At 39.2% G+C, this 19170-nt stretch overlaps 1 protein-coding gene across 1 annotated transcript in view; it reads left to right on the forward strand.

The window, feature by feature from the left end:
• The window catches only part of LOC124776913 (filamin-C-like), a 542943-nt gene that overhangs the window by 32155 nt on the left and 491618 nt on the right, over positions 1–19170 (forward strand). The window lies entirely within an intron of this gene.

Here is a 19170-nt window from a genome sequence, read left to right on the forward strand (position 1 = left end):
AGTTAGTGCTACAAAAAGTACCCTCCGTCACACGCCATTAGGTTACTTGTGGAATATGATGCAGATGTAGATGCAGATATTTTCTCTTCACTGGTTTGGCTTTGTACGTATGTGATCCCTTCGTCCCTGCCTCTGGATCTCGACCAGAACTTTTCGTCTGTGTTCGCCACTAATATTCAATATTTCAAGTAATTCGTAACTTAATTCAAGAATGTAAAATGCTGTCGTAATCTACTCATTAATTTTGTTTCAAAGGTATAACAAAATAAAACCAGTATTACAGTTGAGAACCCAGAGTGCACAAATTATAGTTTTTATTCATCCAATATTTGATAATGAGAGCATTCAGCCAGCAACTTCCAACGAAATTTGCACGTAACTTCAAACTTGTTCGAAACTCTTTCTCGCTGACACCCGCAAAATAACTAAAGAAGAGAAGCTTATCCCTTACTATATTTTCGCTGTTCACGCAGTAAAACTTCGCCACGAGTTATACTTCGTTTAGATTTATTATTTGTTTACTGACAACTCCGTTCCCAACATATTGCGCAGTCAGCATACAAATTGTACCACTGACCTGCAAAGTTATATCATTCTATGACACATAGTTCAGGAGATATGACTTCAGAAAGTTCGAGATGCGTGCAAAACTAACACAAAAAACGGAATTCGATTCCTTAAAGAATCGGGGCTAGAGGAGGGCTTTACTGCTCAGTCCTAATCTGTGTCGAATGTTGTAAATTTGTTTCCCCGAGGGACAGAACTTTTGGTTAATCGTTTGTGTACTTATTTATTTTGTAAACGTAAACGTATTAGTAGAAAACATGAAAAGGCTTGTGCTAAATGTTAACTTGTGTGTGAAATATTAAATGTAATATTTATTGTAGGATGATAGACCCATATAAATTAATATATCAGTGTAAAATGGGTTGAAGAGAGCGATCATGGCATTAGGAAGGCTGAAGCAAGGAGGGAGCAGCTAAACAGAAGAAAAGAAATGTTATACAGTTCTGAATGATAGAAATTGTCAGTCGCGGAAGAAAAGAGAATTAGTTATTAGAAATAATATTTGCAACAGTGATTGAACTTAACCGACTCTTATTTTGCAAATGGAGTGTACAGGATAGGATTATTCTCGCTGTTGCTTATTGCAAGTCAAAGTTGATAGCTGAATTGTAATATATCACGAAAAAGAAGTTCAGCTACAATCATCGTGAATGTATCACGGTTCGGCGGTGCACTGTGAGGGAACGTAATTGAAAGTTACAATTCCGCAGTGTCATTACTAACTTGTCATAACCATCTTTGTGTTAACATATAAGGGAGGTATTCTTTTACAGTTAATTTTAAGAAGAGAATACAGCAGATATAAGTTGATTTTATGTGCAGATGAAGCAATTTATTATGTGATTTTCGTCTGCTTATGTGTGCCGACGTATGATAAATGACATTTTGCGTCGAATGTTGACACTTAGCCACCTAAACGAATGCGTGAGTCTTATTAGAGAATCGTAATTCCGTTTTACGCTACATCTTTTTTCGTCCGCCACCCCGATCATACGAGGTGCATTCAAGTTCTAAGGCCTCCGATTTTTTTTCTCCAGACTGGAAAGAGATAGAAAGATGCGCATTGTTTTAAAATGAGGCTGCGTTCATTGTCAATACGTCCCAGAGATGGCAGCACCGTACGGCAGATGGAATTTTACCGCCAGCGGCGAGAATGAGAACTGTTTTAAATACTTAAAATGGCGACGTTTTCCTTACTTGAACAGCGTGCAATCATGCGTTTTCTGAATTTGCGTGGTGTGAAACCAATTGAAATTCATCGACAGTTGAAGGAGACATGTGGTGATGGAGTTATGGATGTGTCGGAAGTGCGTTTGTGGGTGCGACAGTTTAATGAAAGCAGAACATCGTGTGACAACAAACCGAAACAACCTCGGGCTCGCACAAGCCGGTCTGACGACATGATCGAGAAAGTGGAGAGAATTGTTTTGGGGGATCGCCGAATGACTGTTGAACAGATCGCCTCCAGAGTTGGCATTTCTGTGGGTTCTGTGCACACAATCCTGCATGACGACCTGAAAATGCGAAAAGTGTCATCCAGGGGTGCCACGAATGCTGACGGACGACCACATGGCTGCCCGTGTGGCATGTTTGCCAAGCAATGGTGACACGCAACGACAGCATGAATGGGACTTCCTTTTCGTCGGTTGTGACAATGGATGAGACGTGGACGCCATTTTTCAATCCAGAAACAAAGCGCCAGTCAGCTCAATGGAAGCACACAGATTCACCGCCACCAAAAAAATTTCGGGTAACCGCCAGTGCTGAAAAAATGATGGTGTCCATGTTCTGGGACAGCGAGGGCGTAATCCTTACCCATTGCGTTCCAAAGGGCACTACGGTAACAGGTGCATCCTACGAAAATGTTTTGAAGAACAAATTCCTTCCTGCACTGCAACAAAAACGTCCGGGAAAGGCTGCGCGTGTGCTGTTTCACCAAGACAACACACCCGCACATCGAGCTAACGTTACGCAACAGTTTCTTCGTGATAACAACTTTGAAGTGATTCCTCATGCTCCCTATTCACCTGACCTGGCTCCTAGTGACTTTTGGCTTTTTCCAACAATGAAAGACACTCTCCGTGGCCGCACATTCACCAGCCGTGCTGCTATTGCCTCAGCGATTCTCCAGTGGTCAAAACAGACTCCTAAAGAAGCCTTCGCCGCTGCCATAGAATCATGGCGTCAGCATTGTGAAAAATGTGTACGACTGCAGGGCGATTACGTCGAGAAGTAACGCCAGTTTCATCGATTTCGGGTGAGTAGTTAATTAGAAAAAAAATCCGAGGCCTTAGAACTTGAATGCAGCTCGTATGAGGCGACAGGCGGCCCACTAGCCTGTCGCCTGGTGGTCAGCTTTCCAGAGTTCCCTTGCCTCCGTTTATTCTCGTAGCTGTTCATTTAGAACAGCTCCGTATCCAGCCACGTGATATCAATAGAAGCTTTCCTTACCTACATCTCTATCTCTGGCCATCTTTAGCACAAACCGATCGCTACACTTTGACATTTAGCAAGTCGCTGTAAGATGCCTGCGTTGTTTTCCTTAGCACTCCTGTGCTAAGTTGGCTGCCCGTCAAGCCCGTCGCAGTTGCCGTGTTCCCAGCCGACCGTAACTCGGGTTATCTGTTCTCGGAGCACTAACACGGCGGATCTGATTATTTTTTTCTTTCGAGCTCCAGCTTTGCTCCAAGGGTATGCACATATCCCCTGTGTACAGGAACAGCGGCATCAAATGTCGACACCGAACCGAAAGATGCGTAAAATCAACAACGGACCGAGAAAACTGAGTGGTCGTCAGAACCGGCGCCACGATCACGCAATTCGAGCACAGAGTTTAGAACCAGCCTGTTGAGAGACGAGGATTCAGGATTGTAATCGGACTCGGCTTCGTGCCGGCGGCCGGCAGAGGTCTCTGCGCTCCCTCGCAGCAGGCAGCTCCCCGTGCAGCTACCAACCCCCCCCCCCCCTCCCCCCCCCCCCCCCCCGACCACCGCGTCCCGTGCTGTAGGCAGGCGAACGCCGCGTGGACTAATTAACTAATTATACATTGAGCAAGCAGTAAAGGAAACAAAAGAAAAATTCGGAGTAGGTATTAAAATCCATGGAGAAGAAATAAAAACTTTGAGGTTCGCTGATGACATTGTAATTCTGTCAGAGACGGCAAAGGACTTGGAAGAGCAGTTGAATGGAATGGACAGTGTCTTGAAAGGAGGGTATAAGATGAACATCAACAAAAGCAAAACAAGGATAATGGAATGTAGTCAAATTAAGTCGGGTGATGTTGAGGGAATTAGATTAGGAAACGAGGCACGTAAAGTAGTAAAGGAGTTTTGCTATTTGGGGAGCAAAATAACTGATGATGGTCGAAGTAGAGAGGATATAAAATGTAGGCTGGCAATGGCAAGGAAAGCGTTTCTGAAGAAGAGAAATTTGTTAACATCGAATATAGATTTACGTGTCAGAGAGTCTTTTCTGAAAGTATTTGTATGGTGTGTAGTCATGTATGGAAGTGAAACATGGACGATAAATAGTTTAGACAAGAAGAGAATAGGAGCTTTCGAAATGTGGTGTTACAGAAGAATGCTGAAGATTAGATGGGTAGATCACATAACTAATGAGGAAGTATTGAATAGGATTGGGGAGAAGAGAAGTTTGTGGCAGAACTTGACCAGAAGAAGGGATCGGTTGGTAGGACATGTTCTGAGGCATCAAGGAATCACCAATTTAGTATTGGAGGGCAGCGTGGAGGGTAAAAATCGTAGAGGGAGACCAAGAGATGAATACACTAAGCAGATTCAGAAGGATGTAGGTTGCAGTAGGTACTGGGAGATGAAAAAGCTTGCAGAGGATAGAGTAGCATGGAGAGCTGCATCAAACCAGTCTCAGGACTGAAGACCACAACAACAACAACAACATTTCCAGGCCACCGTTTGCCGTAGCTGTTGGAGTGAAGTGGCACTCTTGCCTGCCTCGCGGGTCGCAGTGGTGCTAACGAACCACGTCAGTAGCTGCGGATTCCCCTGCTAGTCTGTGTTGCTTGCATGTTTGCATTTTTTGCTCTTTTGGGGAGTAATGCATTTTTCAAAGATTTCATCGATGTAACTCCATGCATTTAGACGTTTGTAATTCACATTATACAAGTTTTCTGGCCTCAGTGCATGTATTGCAATAACTTGCACGACAGCACCTTTTATGTTTTTTTCATATGAATTGCGCCACAAGTGCAGGACGTGATAGTGAATTCGCGAATTTTGTAACAGTCTTTAAACTTCAGCTACCTCGAGTGCCCTAGTTCGGCTCGGTAGATGTCGGTACAAGTCAGTATACTTCGTGGCAACAAATTTAAGTAAGTAAGTAAGTAAATAAACACGCTGCCCCGTATATGACAAAGACCGAAAAAGCATTTACAAATTTTGTCCTAACTGAAAGTAGTTGGCATTTTTAGCCCATGCGGCACGTAGTTTAGCTGAAGAAATACGTCTAAATGTGAATACAATGATAACCTCCACAACGAAAGTACTAGACGCACAAAATACAAAAGTTTGATAGTTCTGACAGCGTTAATTAGTCTTATGCTGATTTTCTTTCCTTTTAAATGCGTTGTTAGACGCACCTATCAGAGCTGCCGCATTTAGGTATGTACTGCCAAATTTAACTTTACAATCACACCGTACTTTAACCAGATCGGGTATATGGATAAATGCGATAATTTTGACCAACTTAAGTCGATGAGAGAGCGTAAATTCGAGCACGTGTACTGAAGCTAACATCTGTTTGCTTCATTCTATTGTAAAGAGCCATGTTACTGCCCGCTACTTTTTCGGTTTTGGGTCGTATACACTTTCGAAACCACTAATGCACATTGCATTAAAGACGCAGAAGTGGCGTTCAAATAAACATATGTGAAGCGAGGTCTGACTTACGTTAAAGCAAATTTTCTACATTTGATACTGCATACATGAAGTAATCGGTGGAATCTCAATTATTGAAGAGGTTGAAAAATCTTTGCAGTCAGCTACGTTGAAATGGGTGTTTCAGTTTTTAAGGCGGACATAGTTAGCGTATCAAATCCTGATTTTAAGTTTATGAAGTTGACAAAAAATAGTTTGTGGCGAAATTGTGAAGACTTTCAATTTACTCTGGCTGTGTCTGAAATTTCTTTAATTAAATATGCACCTCTCACTTCTTGTGACGCAGAAAGGTCATTTTCTATGTACACAAATTTCACTGTCTGATAAACATATGAACCTAAGTGAAAAAAATTTTTCAGAAGTTGGTTGTTGCGTACTGTTTTGAAATAAAATAGGAATAAATATAGAACTGAATCCCCATACTGCGTACTTTCATTGTTTTTCTGCGCCATTGTACATGTTTAATGGTATGATGAAATCCTGGCGCTGAAGTCTCGTCAGGATTTCTCCGAGAACAAGTCTCGTCCATTCATCCCCTCCGTGCATATCCATAGTCTAAGCTCTGCCTCTGACCAGCTACACACGCGCCCACTAGAAGCACATGAAAATGGTAAGCGTCGCAGATACGACGTCTATAAAAATGGCCTGTGTAGAACAACACATAGCCTAGAATCATTCGTAAAACTCAGGGGAAAGAAACATGTGATGGTTGTAAGAATTCCACAAAAGCATGATTTAATTACTACGTCGTGCTTAAACGCAGAAATACATAAAGCAAATCAATTGTTCACAGAAATGTGTGAAACATACGATGTGTTTTATAAAAATGTGGATTATTTAGAAAGGGACTGTTACACTAAGGTTGGTAAGCACATGAATGGCAAAGGTAAGAGAATTATCTGCCAAAAGATTTCTGAAATAATAACAGCATTAGAAAGTGAAGAGGAAATAGACACTGAAGCACCGACAACAACAAACACCTCTGCAGACACGGAAATGTCCACTCCAAATTCTGTGCCAAATCAAACGTCAACAAAACCAACAACGCTAACAACAGTAGCAATTGAAAATACACGACTAGCTGAAAGTGTACCAGTAACAAGGACCCCCATATCAACATATTCTACAAGGGTAAAAGCCACACCTACAACAGCAGTAACAACACCAACACCAACATCAACTACTACCACCCCAGAAATAGGAGGAAGTTCAGGAATTCCAGTGAGAAGAAATGTAAGGCGACTGTGTCATCTGCAAGATTTGTTATTCCCAAAAGGCATCAAGACAAAATTAGGATAAATAGTGGACCTATTAACACCTCCATTAGCAGTCCTTGCAGCAAAAACAGAAACCACATCAACATCAATCAAACAAGAAGAACGACCAAAGAGACAGATAACTGCCTCTTTTCACCATCAGGCATTTTCTTATGGCCAACGGAGAAAACCAACTCACGCTTCAAGATGAGACGGAAGATTTCCCATGTAATTTAAATTTAGGAATAAATCAAGTACAATCAGACCGAACTTAAATCTCACCAGGTCACTATTATTCATCACAATTATTATTAGGAATAAAGTGAGGATATCTGGAAATCTACTGCGTAGCTGAACACGACCTGAAAAAAAATGAGTTAAAGTCTGTGAAAATAAGGTATTTTGTGTTAGCAGCACAAACATTTAGAAATCAGTTTACACACGGAGGGAATTGCATATACATAAAGAAAGATATAAAATTCAATACATTAGACAATGTTGAATCCTTATCCACTACGAAGGTTTTTGAAATACTAGGCATAGAAATTCCAGTATTCAAGTTAACTGTCATATGTTTATACAGATCTCCAGATAGCCACTTAAAAACCAGTTCCTATATGTGGAGACCCAAATGTAGACTTTAATAAGCGAAGCAATTCAAAATCTGAGTTGATAAACATATTATTAGCCAATAATTTGGAGATTACAATCCACTCCCCTACATGTGAAATGAATAATTCTGGTACTACTATAGACCAAATAACAATTAGATCCAAAACAAAATATAAATCAGTTGTAATTAAAGCTGGACTGGCTGACCATCATGCACAGGCTATAAGCTTATGTGTAAACAATAATACATCCTATAATTATATGAGGAAGACCACACACATGGGTAGAACTTCCAGTAATGCTGCGGTACAAAACATTCCAGAATTATCTCCAACAAGAATCATGGAACTTGAAATGGAAAGCACATATTGAGCAAATGAACAAATAATTAAGTACTTCTTGTTTTGTGTTAAGTACATTTAAAAAATTGTACCAGTTACAACACTCTTCAGTGTGTATATTATGCAGTCATACAATCTCACCGCTGATAAGGAATTATGTTCTGGGGAAATTCTTGAGGTGTCATCAGGACATTCAAAATTGAAAAAAAAGATTGTTGGAAGGGATAGGTAATTGCAAATCATGTAGACCATTGTTTCAAAAAAGAATGATCCTGCCCCTTCCTTATAATGTATTTAAAATCAAAACTTACAAGCAAAAAGACCATTCATCACTCAAAATCATACAATACACAGCTATGATACAAGACAAGAATTGGATGTACATGTTCAAAGTGCCAAGACAATGTTGATCACTTCAAATCTAAATTGAAGTTGTACTTGGCTTTCACACAGAACATGAATACGTACAAAAATAATGTTTTCTATGTTAACCCAATGTAATCTCACACAGAAGAACATTTGTCTATTATCTCTCTGTATATAGCGTAACAACATTTATTTATTTGACAATAACTGATGCAGCTGTAGATGAAATGGATCAATAAATCAATCAATATGTCAGTCGAAGACACTTCTACCAAGGATACAATGATATATACGTGTGTGTGTGTGTGTGTGTGTGTGTGTGTGTGTGTGTGTGTGTGTGTGTGTGTGTGTGTGTGTGAGTGTGTGTGTGTGTGTGTGTGTGTGTGTGTGTGTGTGTGTGTGAGAGAGAGAGAGAGAGAGAGAGAGAGAGAGAGAGAGAGAGAGAGAGAGAGAGAGAGCTATATACTGTTATGATATTCAGTAATAACTAAAAGAAATTTAAATTGGTCAGTTAATTATAAATGTCTATTATTACAGCAATAAAAATATGCATAATGAATAGAAAACATCACCAACAATACAAAATGTTAATGTCAATAAGGACAAATTTTCATAAAGTAATTCACTTAGTATAATACATTCGTTTTGGGAAACAGCAGAACCAACATACAATGCGAAAATAATGCTCTTGGATCTGTTACATTGGTAATAAGCCAAGGATGCAGACGATTAACTCAATTGTCGAAAAGCAACATTATACACAAACACGTCTAAGTTGTTTTGCTTATTTATGTACAAATATTTTTGACAGTTAAAGAATATAAGACAGCCATAAAGTGGAAATGCTTAATGAAAGTAGTAGGATATTTCCATGTATGAGTTACTTTGTTAGTACCTTCAAGTGTAATGGGTGAATTTTAGCTTGTATAATCTTCCAATATCGTCCCTGTGCATTGTAAATGAGATTAATATATGGAATATGAAGAACTGTAGCTGTTGCTATGTGATAAATTAATGTCCTTCATGCTGTTGTAAACATCCCAGGAAAATAATTTGTTGGTATCCTTTGCAGTGTCTGTTGTCAACCAAGAGCTATATGTAATTTTGTTAGTGTCATTCAAATGAGTTCTTTTTTTTGTCTTCCTTGTTAGTGGTAATGTGTATGTTTGTCCCAGATTAGATTAGATTAGTACTTGTTCAATAGATCATGAATACAACACTTCTTAATAATGTGGAACATGTCAGGTTAATAAAAGGTATCTATACAAGATATTACACTACGCAAAATATTACAAGACACTTAATATTTCTTTTTTGGGGGTGGGGTTGGTGAAATTACCCACTTACTATACCCAAAAAGTCATCTAATGAATAGAAGGAGTAACCATTAAGAAATTCTTTTAATTTACTTTTAAATGCTGCATGGCTATCTGTCAGACTTTTGATGCTATTAAGTAACTGACCAGAGACTTTTGTGGCAGCATAATTTACTCCCTTCTGAGCCAAATTAACCTTGAGTAGTGAAGATCATCCTTTCTCCTAGTCTTGTAGCCATGTACACTGCTGTTACTTTTGATTTCGTTCCGATTGTTAATAACAAATTTCGTAAGTGAATATATATATATATTGTGAGGCTACAGTGCAGATCTCTAGCTCTTTAAATAAGTGTCTACAGAATGATCTTGGATGAGCTCCAGCAGTTATTCTGATTACACGCTTTTGTGCAATGAACACTCTTTTATTCAATGATGAGTTACCCCAGAATATGATGCCATACGAAAGCAGAGAATGAAAATAGGTGTGGTAAGATAATTTACTGAGAAGTATATAGCTAAAATTTGCAATGACCCTAACAGCATAAGTAGCTCAACTCAAACGTTTCAGCAGATCCTCAGTGTGTGTTTTCCAGTTCAACCCCTCATCAATGCATACACCTAGAAATTTTGAATAATCTACCTTAGCTACCGTTTTCTGATCGAAGTCTATATTTATTAATGGTGTCATTCCATTTACTGTGTGGAACTGTATATACTGTGTTTTGTCAAAGTTTAATGAGAGCCCATTTGCAGAGAACCATTTAATGATTTTCTGAAAAATATCATTTACAATTTCACCAGTTAATTCTTGCCTGTTGGGTGTGATAGCTATACTTGTATGGGCCTGCAGGAAATAAAAGCAACAGCGTTTCATGGGTATGTTGTATGTTCATCAAGCTGTGTTAGATATTTTTCCGTCCTTAACTCTTCAGCTGAACTTCTCATTGAATAACATACAGAAACAGCACAGATCGATCTATCAAGAACAAAGTAATTTGGCCACCTTTTGGAAGTACAGTCAAAATTGTTGTTTGACATGTATTGTCTGAATTCTGAACTTAGGTCTCAGCTGTGCTGTAGTTCCGTTTTCGCTAAGTTCAAATTATTCTTTGAGGGTATTTTTTTTCACACGGAAATCTGTTTCTTCATTGGATATCTACCTAAATACTGAGTACTTGTTTTATGTTAGCCATTGGCACTGTGAATTCTGACATTGGATATTCCACAACTTAAATATCAAAGGAGTTTCACTGACAAAGTGCTGATGACAGGATATATGGGAGATATAGGTGGTATTATTTTAAATCTCTAAAACATCTGTGGACATTTCCATTCTTATGGACATAACATTTTACAATTGAAAGTGTAGAATTAACATGAAAATAAAATCTGAAAGATACTAATTTTTATATATCTGTAAATCGAGCTTCATATGAACAGCACACAATCAAGATTTGATGATGCAGTCTGTGTTCATGTTCTATTAATAAAATAGGAATTGGTGTTAATATAAAATAAGTCATTTAACTCATAGTGCTGCTCTGCTGTGGCCTCATGGCAGTCAATGTGTTAAATGTTTCAGATGTAATTTTAATGTCACAGATGTAACAATTCCACTTAACTTACAGCAAAGGACTGTACTTAAAAATGTTAAAATAGCTGTGCAGTGTCACATTTATGAATAAATGAAGAGCATTAAGATAACAGATTTAGTATGAAATATTTAATTTCCCAAGTTTCTGTTACAGGCTTTTGCCAACTTTACTTGTATCATAATTTTCTGGCCATACAAATTTATTCCCTTCTCTGTCAAGCAGTATAACTATTTTTTTTTCACATTACTTCCTGGCAGCTTGTCCAACAAATTACTACAAACGTCCTCTTTCAGAATCTAGTCTAATAATAACCCATTGGTCATTAATTGATGTAAAGTTTTCACTAAGAAGCAATTAAAGAATCCATGGGTGTTCCTATGGAACACTCTGATTTGCATTAGGTATGAACTGGAAGTGTGTCCCAATCCCGCACATGAGCATTTGAAGAGATCTGGTATTACTCCAGTGCATCTGTACATGACCAGCAAAGCTTTCTCACCTCCTCCACTAGAACCTCTGTTACAATAACTTTCAGTTAGGGATTTTATACATTGTAGAAAATATGTGCAATCAGTAATGAGAGTTAGTCTAGGTTTCATATACTGCCAAACATGATGCTTTGGTTCCGTCAGATAATATTTGCACCACTTTAGAATTTTTTTGCCTAAAGTATTTTTTCTCACTGAAAGTATGAGCATATAGTTTCTCACGTTGCAGCAGTTACTTAGGCATTGAAACAGGAGTGGTAACTGTGTAAAGAGTGATTTGTTCTTTACTTCAATCTCACTGAAATTAATCTGGAGAGCACTATAACGTTTCATTCACAATACACTGAATGCAGCATGCAGATTAATGGGTTTTCACCCCCACATTTTTGGGAAAACGACATCAGGCTCTGCTGTGGCCGTTGGCAGTCGCTGTGTTACTTATAAAATTATGGAGTAAAGGAGTTAAATGAACTCTTTTATTCTTTTGTTTCTAAAATTTAAAGAGGTGTTTCCAAATATTGTATGAAATTTCGTGGAGGTCTCTACATAATTTACTAAAACACTGAAACAGCACAGTAACATATCATACCAAATACAATGTACCAAAAGTGTTGATTTTGTATCCACCTTGAGTAAATCTTCACCAGTCTATTTTCAATAAAAATATAATTATGTCTCATTATCGTGTGAGATATTATACAGCTTCAAAAATTGTACATTATGGCTTTCCAATTGATATACAGGAGGACAAAATTTATTGCGTTTCATAATTCGGCATTTTGATATGACTACATGAAATTACTTGTGTAAATTAACATTGAAACATACAAATGGGTATGGCGCTAATGACCGTAGCAGTTTTGCACCCTAAAACCATAACAAAAAAAAAATACAAATGGGTAGCTATGTATATTCCTTATGCATTTAAGAAAATAAATTGATGAAAAGACAATTCTTTACTCTACTGATAAAAATAGAAGTGAAAGATGTCATACACTATTACATGTTATTCTACTTAAGGAAACCAGGGGACAAGAAACTGAAATTAACACAGGTTCCACTGCAGCCTTGGTCATCTTAATTGTTGGCTGGTACCAGTCTGGAGTAGGGAGAGAAAGAGTAAGGGGAAAACTGGAAGTAATGAGGCCATGTATAAAGCCCTGCAAATTTATTGTACTATAACAGAAGTTCCATTGATGTGCATAGATTACAATAATAAGTTATTTATCCTGAGATCTGTTAATTTGTTTGCAAACTTTGCAGACTTGTAACTTTCCACACAGTTGTCATGTACCTCTACAGACTTTTAGTTTTTCATCTGTAACCACGATCACTGAACGTAGCAAACGTGAAAGAAATGTATACCTTTCGCGTTGTTGATATAGAATGAACTATTAATATGTGTGTTCATCACATCCCTCACAGAACTGACCAAATATCCACTTACAACCCATGTGATCTAAAATAGTCTTCTGGAAGTTGCATCAACATTTGCTCTATAGAAGCTACCACTTTTGGAACAGCTGCTGACTTTGAAGGTATTTGTGGATTATTAGAAGGTGCTTTATGGTGATATGCGTATACCAGTAAATGCACAAGTGAATACATACAAAAGGTAATACTCATCCTCTTGTATGTACATTGCAACTGGGCATTAACAATGTCTTCTACAGACCAATAATTTTAATGGGTGGCTACCAATTTATGACATTAGGTCTTTTTTAAATGTATGTGCATTCAAAATTCTGATTTTTATGAGTGCTGAAAGTTTATAGTGACACAATATAAATACCATCCTGAAATTTTAATATGGATGGGAAGGTATGTGAATCACATACACTCCTGGAAATGGAAAAAAGAACACATTGACACCGGTGTGTCTGACCCACCATACTTGCTCCGGACACTGCGAGAGGGCTGTGCAAGCAATGATCACACGCACGGCACAGCGGACACACCAGGAACCGCGGTGTTGGCCGTCGAATGGCGCTAGCTGCGCAGCATTTGTGCACCGCCGCCGTCGGTGTCAGCCAGTTTGCCGTGGCATACGGAGCTCCATCGCAGTCTTTAACACTGGTAGCATGCTGCGACAGCGTGGACGTGAACCGTATGTGCAGTTGACGGACTTTGAGCAAGGGCGTATAGTGGGCATGCGGGAGGCCGGTTGGACGTACCGCTGAATTGCTCAACACGTGGGGCGTGAGGTCTCCACAGTCTACGCAGTGCCGTAGGGGACCGCACCGCCACTTCCCAGCAAATTAAGGACACTGTTGCTCCTGGGGTATCGGCGAGGACCATTCGCAACCGTCTCCATGAAGCTGGGCTACGGTCCCACACACCGTTAGGCCGTCTTCCGCTCACACCCCAACATCGTGCAGCCCGCCTCCAGTGGTGTCGCGACAGGCGTGAATGGAGGGACGAATGGAGACGTGTCGTCTTCAGCGATGAGAGTCGCTTCTGCCTTGGTGCCAATGATGGTCGTATGCGTGTTTGGCGCCGTGCAGGTGAGCGCCACAATCAGGACTGCATACGACCGAGGCACACAGGGCCAACACCCGGCATCATGGTGTGGGGAGCGATCTCCTACACTGGCCGTACACCACTGGTGATCGTCGAGGGGACACTGAATAGTGCACGGTACATCCAAACCGTCATCGAACCCATCGTTCTACCATTCCTAGACCGGCAAGGGAACTTGCTGTTCCAACAGGACAATGCACGTCCGCATGTATCCCGTGCCACCCAACGTGCTCTAGAAGGTGTAAGTCAACTACCCTGGCCAGCAAGATCTCCGGATCTGTCCCCCATTGAGCATGTTTGGGACTGGATGAAGCGTCGTCTCACGCGGTCTGCACGTCCAGCACGAACGCTGGTCCGACTGAGGCGCCAGGTGGAAATGGCATGGCAAGCCGTTCCACAGGACTACATCCAGCATCTCTACGATCGTCTCCATGGGAGAATAGCAGCCTGCATTGCTGCGAAAGGTGGATATACACTGTACTAGTGCCGACATTGTGCATGCTCTGTTGCCTGTGTCTATGTGCCTGTGGTTCTGTCAGTGTGATCATGTGATGTATCTGACCCCAGGAATGTGTCAATAAAGTTTCCCCTTCCTGGGACAATGAATTCACGGTGTTCTTATTTCAATTTCCAGGAGTGTATAATAACTTACCACCATTATATATTTGAAAATTTTCTGAAATTTATTGTAACTAACAGACACAAATATTGCCACATCCTTTCAAAGAGCTTCTTCAGGATATTCGAAGTGCCAAAAAAGTGTTGCTTGTTAGTGCCAAAGTAAAAGGTTTGTATATTGCAGTATATATTTGTATATTTGCAGTTACTAAAACATTTTGATAATATCCAAATGTTTAGTAATCCAGATTACATCAAGCACTATGTAGATCATATAAACAGGGTCTTGAGTACCGCTTAATTTCTTTGTAGCTAATGAGACTACCATGGGGTAAGAATTTGGGATGCAAATATTTAATTATTTATGGTAGTATACTTGAGGTGAAAGAATACAAACATATCTCATAATTCATGAGTACATGGACAAAAGCTTTCACATCAGTTTAACTTTGTGTTATGTCAATCATAGAACGAAATCTTTATGAAATTATTTGTTTCCCAGAGTAAAAATACTTACCAAATGACACTACCTTCATGCAGAACAAAAATCACAAAACTTTTACATTACTGCAGAAGTAATGATTTGCATCCAAGAGGCGTTTCTCACATAGCAACATAATTAACATGTGTGGCTCTGTGTAATTTTAAACTGTACAGCGTAAGTTTTGTGTGAGAATTCATAACGTTACAATTCAATATGAATAGGCTACCAAAAGAATAATAAGCCTAGCCAAGTGTTAACAGATTCCCCTTGTAAAGATAGACTGCTTTTACTTTGACTATCAACACAAAATTAAATTAAAATTTAAATGCCTCCACCTCGAATCTCCAGCACAGTGACTAATTTGCAACTATGTGAAATGAGTAAGGTAATAAATACAACAAATTCTACACTGACGTACTTTTATTGTAAAATTCTTGTGACCACTTAAGACATTAGAATAAAACAAATTTGGGAACAAGTTGTAGGTGACATACAGTTGGATACCTGATACTTCAAATTATCAGTTGGCTTTGGTAGTGTTGAGTACTAAACAGTAATAATAATATTCAATGGTTATGAATGATTCCATTCTGTTATCTCTATGGTAGATGATTAAAAGAGCTTCAGTGCTTTCTATGGGGAAACAAACTCTGATTATTTCAAAGGGATAAAAGCATGTGTCCCAGCTTCACCCAAAAATTGAAATCGTTCTCGAATGTTTTGAAATAAGTTAAAACCCCAATTGAATGATTACCATTGTTTCAGTGAAACAAATGTCATTATCGGTACTCTTCCCAAAAACGCAGTGAGACTAGTGTGGTTTAAGCAATGAATGGAAAGCGTAGCACATTCCATTTCTCCTTTCGACGTCAAAAATTTGCCTTCCCTGCCGAGTTCTAGGTCATCCGATTTCACACATAATTCGTGTACGGATTGGAAAAGATCCATCCAGCACTTTTTAGAATCAGTTTCAAATGCCCACATCGTATATTTCAACGTTTTCTGTTGCCCTTCCTCACGAATATTTTGTTGGCAGTCTTGTAATCTACCTGAAGTAAAATCCTAATCGCATAAGTAGCACTGGTAGGTAGACGAACGTTCGTTATTTGTAGCAGAAGGCATTATTTCGTTGAGCTTCTGGAAGTTCGCTGTAGAAATATACCGCTTCAGAGACCTGCGGTAATTGTACTCGTTTCCTCAAATTTCTCATTTAAGGGGACCACATCCTGCCTATCTAACCCATGTTAATTTAGGCAAGTATTTGACCCATTTTTTACAAATCTATTTGATACAGGAACTTAATATTTTTACTGTATGTTACACGATGCTAATAGAGTCAACTATACTAAAATCTACTTTATCCATTTTACATTTTTTAAGAAATACTTTTTTAAATTTATTAACAAAAAATAATAAGTTTTTTCTGCAGAAAATATTTTTTATCAACTTTCGAATGGGGGAATGTTAATGAATGTAATACCAGAGGTGGCCTTTTCTTTTTCACCTTCGTGGATGTTTGTCTTCCTTTCTTGGCGATATTAGATGCAGACCTGTCTGCATTGGCTATCCTCATTTTATCGCAATGTTGCAACCCAGTGATCATATTTTGACCAGGATTAATTCCTAGCTTTTTCAGTATCCAACACTTTCCATTATTACCACAATTAAATGTAATAACAGCATCATGAACTCCTAGTTTCATTGTATGCATGCCTACAAATAGTTTTTGGAAGGCAGTTCCAAATTATTCATTTGGGTTCTGTGTCTGCCAATGCAGACATTACCTTAGGTTAGGATGAGCCAAGTCTCTGAAAATAGGATTAATTGCAGCAATAACAGCAGCAGGAAGAGAATCCTGGTGAGAATAAGATTCTCCAGTGGCACCACGAATTTTCTCCTGATGGTCACAATCCACGATGTGGCTTTATCATCAGTAGAGGACTTGTGGAAGAATATAGCCCAAACATCTCTCTTCATTGCCTCCAGATTTTCTCTATTTCTCCTAATTACCTGCCCACCTGCAAAGATTTCTATTTCAGTTTTAGTTAACTGACCCTGTCCGGTCAACAGTTTTCCATCTTCTAATTTTTTTCGTCTCATATCAACAGTTAGTTGTCTCTGCCTTGTTCCCAAACGTTCTTGAACATGGTCTACACATTCTATTTTGATGATAATGGCATCTCCATATGGCTTTAGAGTTCACCACATTGTTGTATGCCTTACTGTCACTATCACGCAAATATTTGGTGCACAATACACCTCTTGTTTCTACGGAGCGATGAAATATTTCTTGTACTCCATGAATTTCCATACCACCACCTGTTCCTCTTAAATTAGCCACACAGTTGTGTTCTTTATGTTCATTGACCTTACAACATTTGCAATATTTAGACATTATCTCCACATCTAACACTCCATTCAGAGAAGTCTGTCCTCTTTTCTGCCAACTTCCAGCAAGTGCAACTGTAATATCCAAACATCCATCAAGTGCAACTGTAATATCCAAACATCCATCATTTCCTTCCACTGCTTCCCCAGCAGCCAGTTTCATGGTTTCCTGACTGACCTCGCTTACAGCTTTCTCTAATATTGCAGTCAGTTTTCAAATTTATGTGGTGGTTGATGTAAGTTCATCACTGAACAAAATGTTCTCCCTGCAGCCATGCCCTTGCCAATGGATCGTTAGGCATAAACGAATCTAGTGTTGATTTCATGAGGGCCGCTTGCATCTGGTTTTGAAGAACTCATAAAAGAAATCACAGCTGAGCATTTAGTGCAAATTAAATCTAAAGCAATTGCTAGGCCTTTTCTCCCACTGTCACTCTCACAAATTTTCACACTGTGACGCACCACAATGTCTACATTGTACAAATTTAGAAATTATATCTGATAATATTCGCAAATTTATAATAATGTTGCTGCACCCCCTGTCACTTGCAGTAAATTCGTTGTAACTCTCTTAAAATGGCGAGAGCTTCTTTGATGATGCACTTGTTGAAGAGTTACAATTAGAAACATCGTTGCCAGGTGACATAACCTCTTGTACAGAACGCTTTCTGAACTTGTTTCCTCTAAATTGTGTTTCTTGAAAATGCCTTTACGTTTCGTCATCTTCAATAAACACAACAAAACACACGTAATCAAGCACTGCAATCGTAAGTATAACAACTACGCGCAATCACACTTGAAGAAAACTAACCGCGTGTTTCAATGCGTGTTGTTTACAAAAAGCAGAAACAAAAGAATACCGAACGTTGCATTCCAAGGATAACCAACACATTCGTGAGTAGAAAAAAATCCCTAACGTGCAATATAGGGGATATAAAGATCTAAAATATATGCAGAAATGTGGGTGACAGAAAAGTGGGCGTGACACATAAACACACGTGGTAGGAAAATGCTCTTTAAATGCTCGAAAAAAAAAAATTTTTTTTCAGCAAAATCCTTTTCAGAGTACTTAAATAAAACCTTAATCTATCGAAATATGATGAAAACCGAGAATCGATTTTTTGCGGCCTGAACCACGGTGTGTTCCCCTTAAAAGCACTCATTTCAAAACACTGTTGCAACGTAGAAGCACAAGCGATAAAACAGTATTACAACGACGAAGCAAACGCTATAAAAGTCACAAGGGAAACGCAGAAAAACGCAAAGACTGCTACAATGCACAAGTAGAAGCGGCAAAACTCTGCTAATAAGTACAAGAAAATTTGTTAAAAGATACAGATACTTCAAAGACACACATACTGCAAAGTGGTAAAACAGTGCTCGCTACTGTAATGTGCAAACAAACGTAGTAAAGCACGTGGGTCGACTGAAAACATGCGATGAACGGTAAAGACTACGCGCTCTATGGGAAGATCCCAAAGAATATACTTGGGTGCACTTAGTCTCTGTGGAGGGGGTGAAGGGGCGGGACCTGTTCCTGTACTTGTTCCTTACTGTGGACGGAGGCGAATGGGCAGGATGTGTGCCGGCTGTAATCCTGTCGCTAACGATTCCTGAAATCATGGCTCTCAAGGTCTCGTGCGCAACCCCTCTCACTTCGCCACACCTATTCAGACATGGCTGCTGTAGCACTCATCAAGGTCACTTGT

This window comes from Schistocerca piceifrons, chromosome 2 (genome assembly GCF_021461385.2).
Source record: "Schistocerca piceifrons isolate TAMUIC-IGC-003096 chromosome 2, iqSchPice1.1, whole genome shotgun sequence".
Taxonomy (NCBI): domain Eukaryota; kingdom Metazoa; phylum Arthropoda; class Insecta; order Orthoptera; family Acrididae; genus Schistocerca; species Schistocerca piceifrons.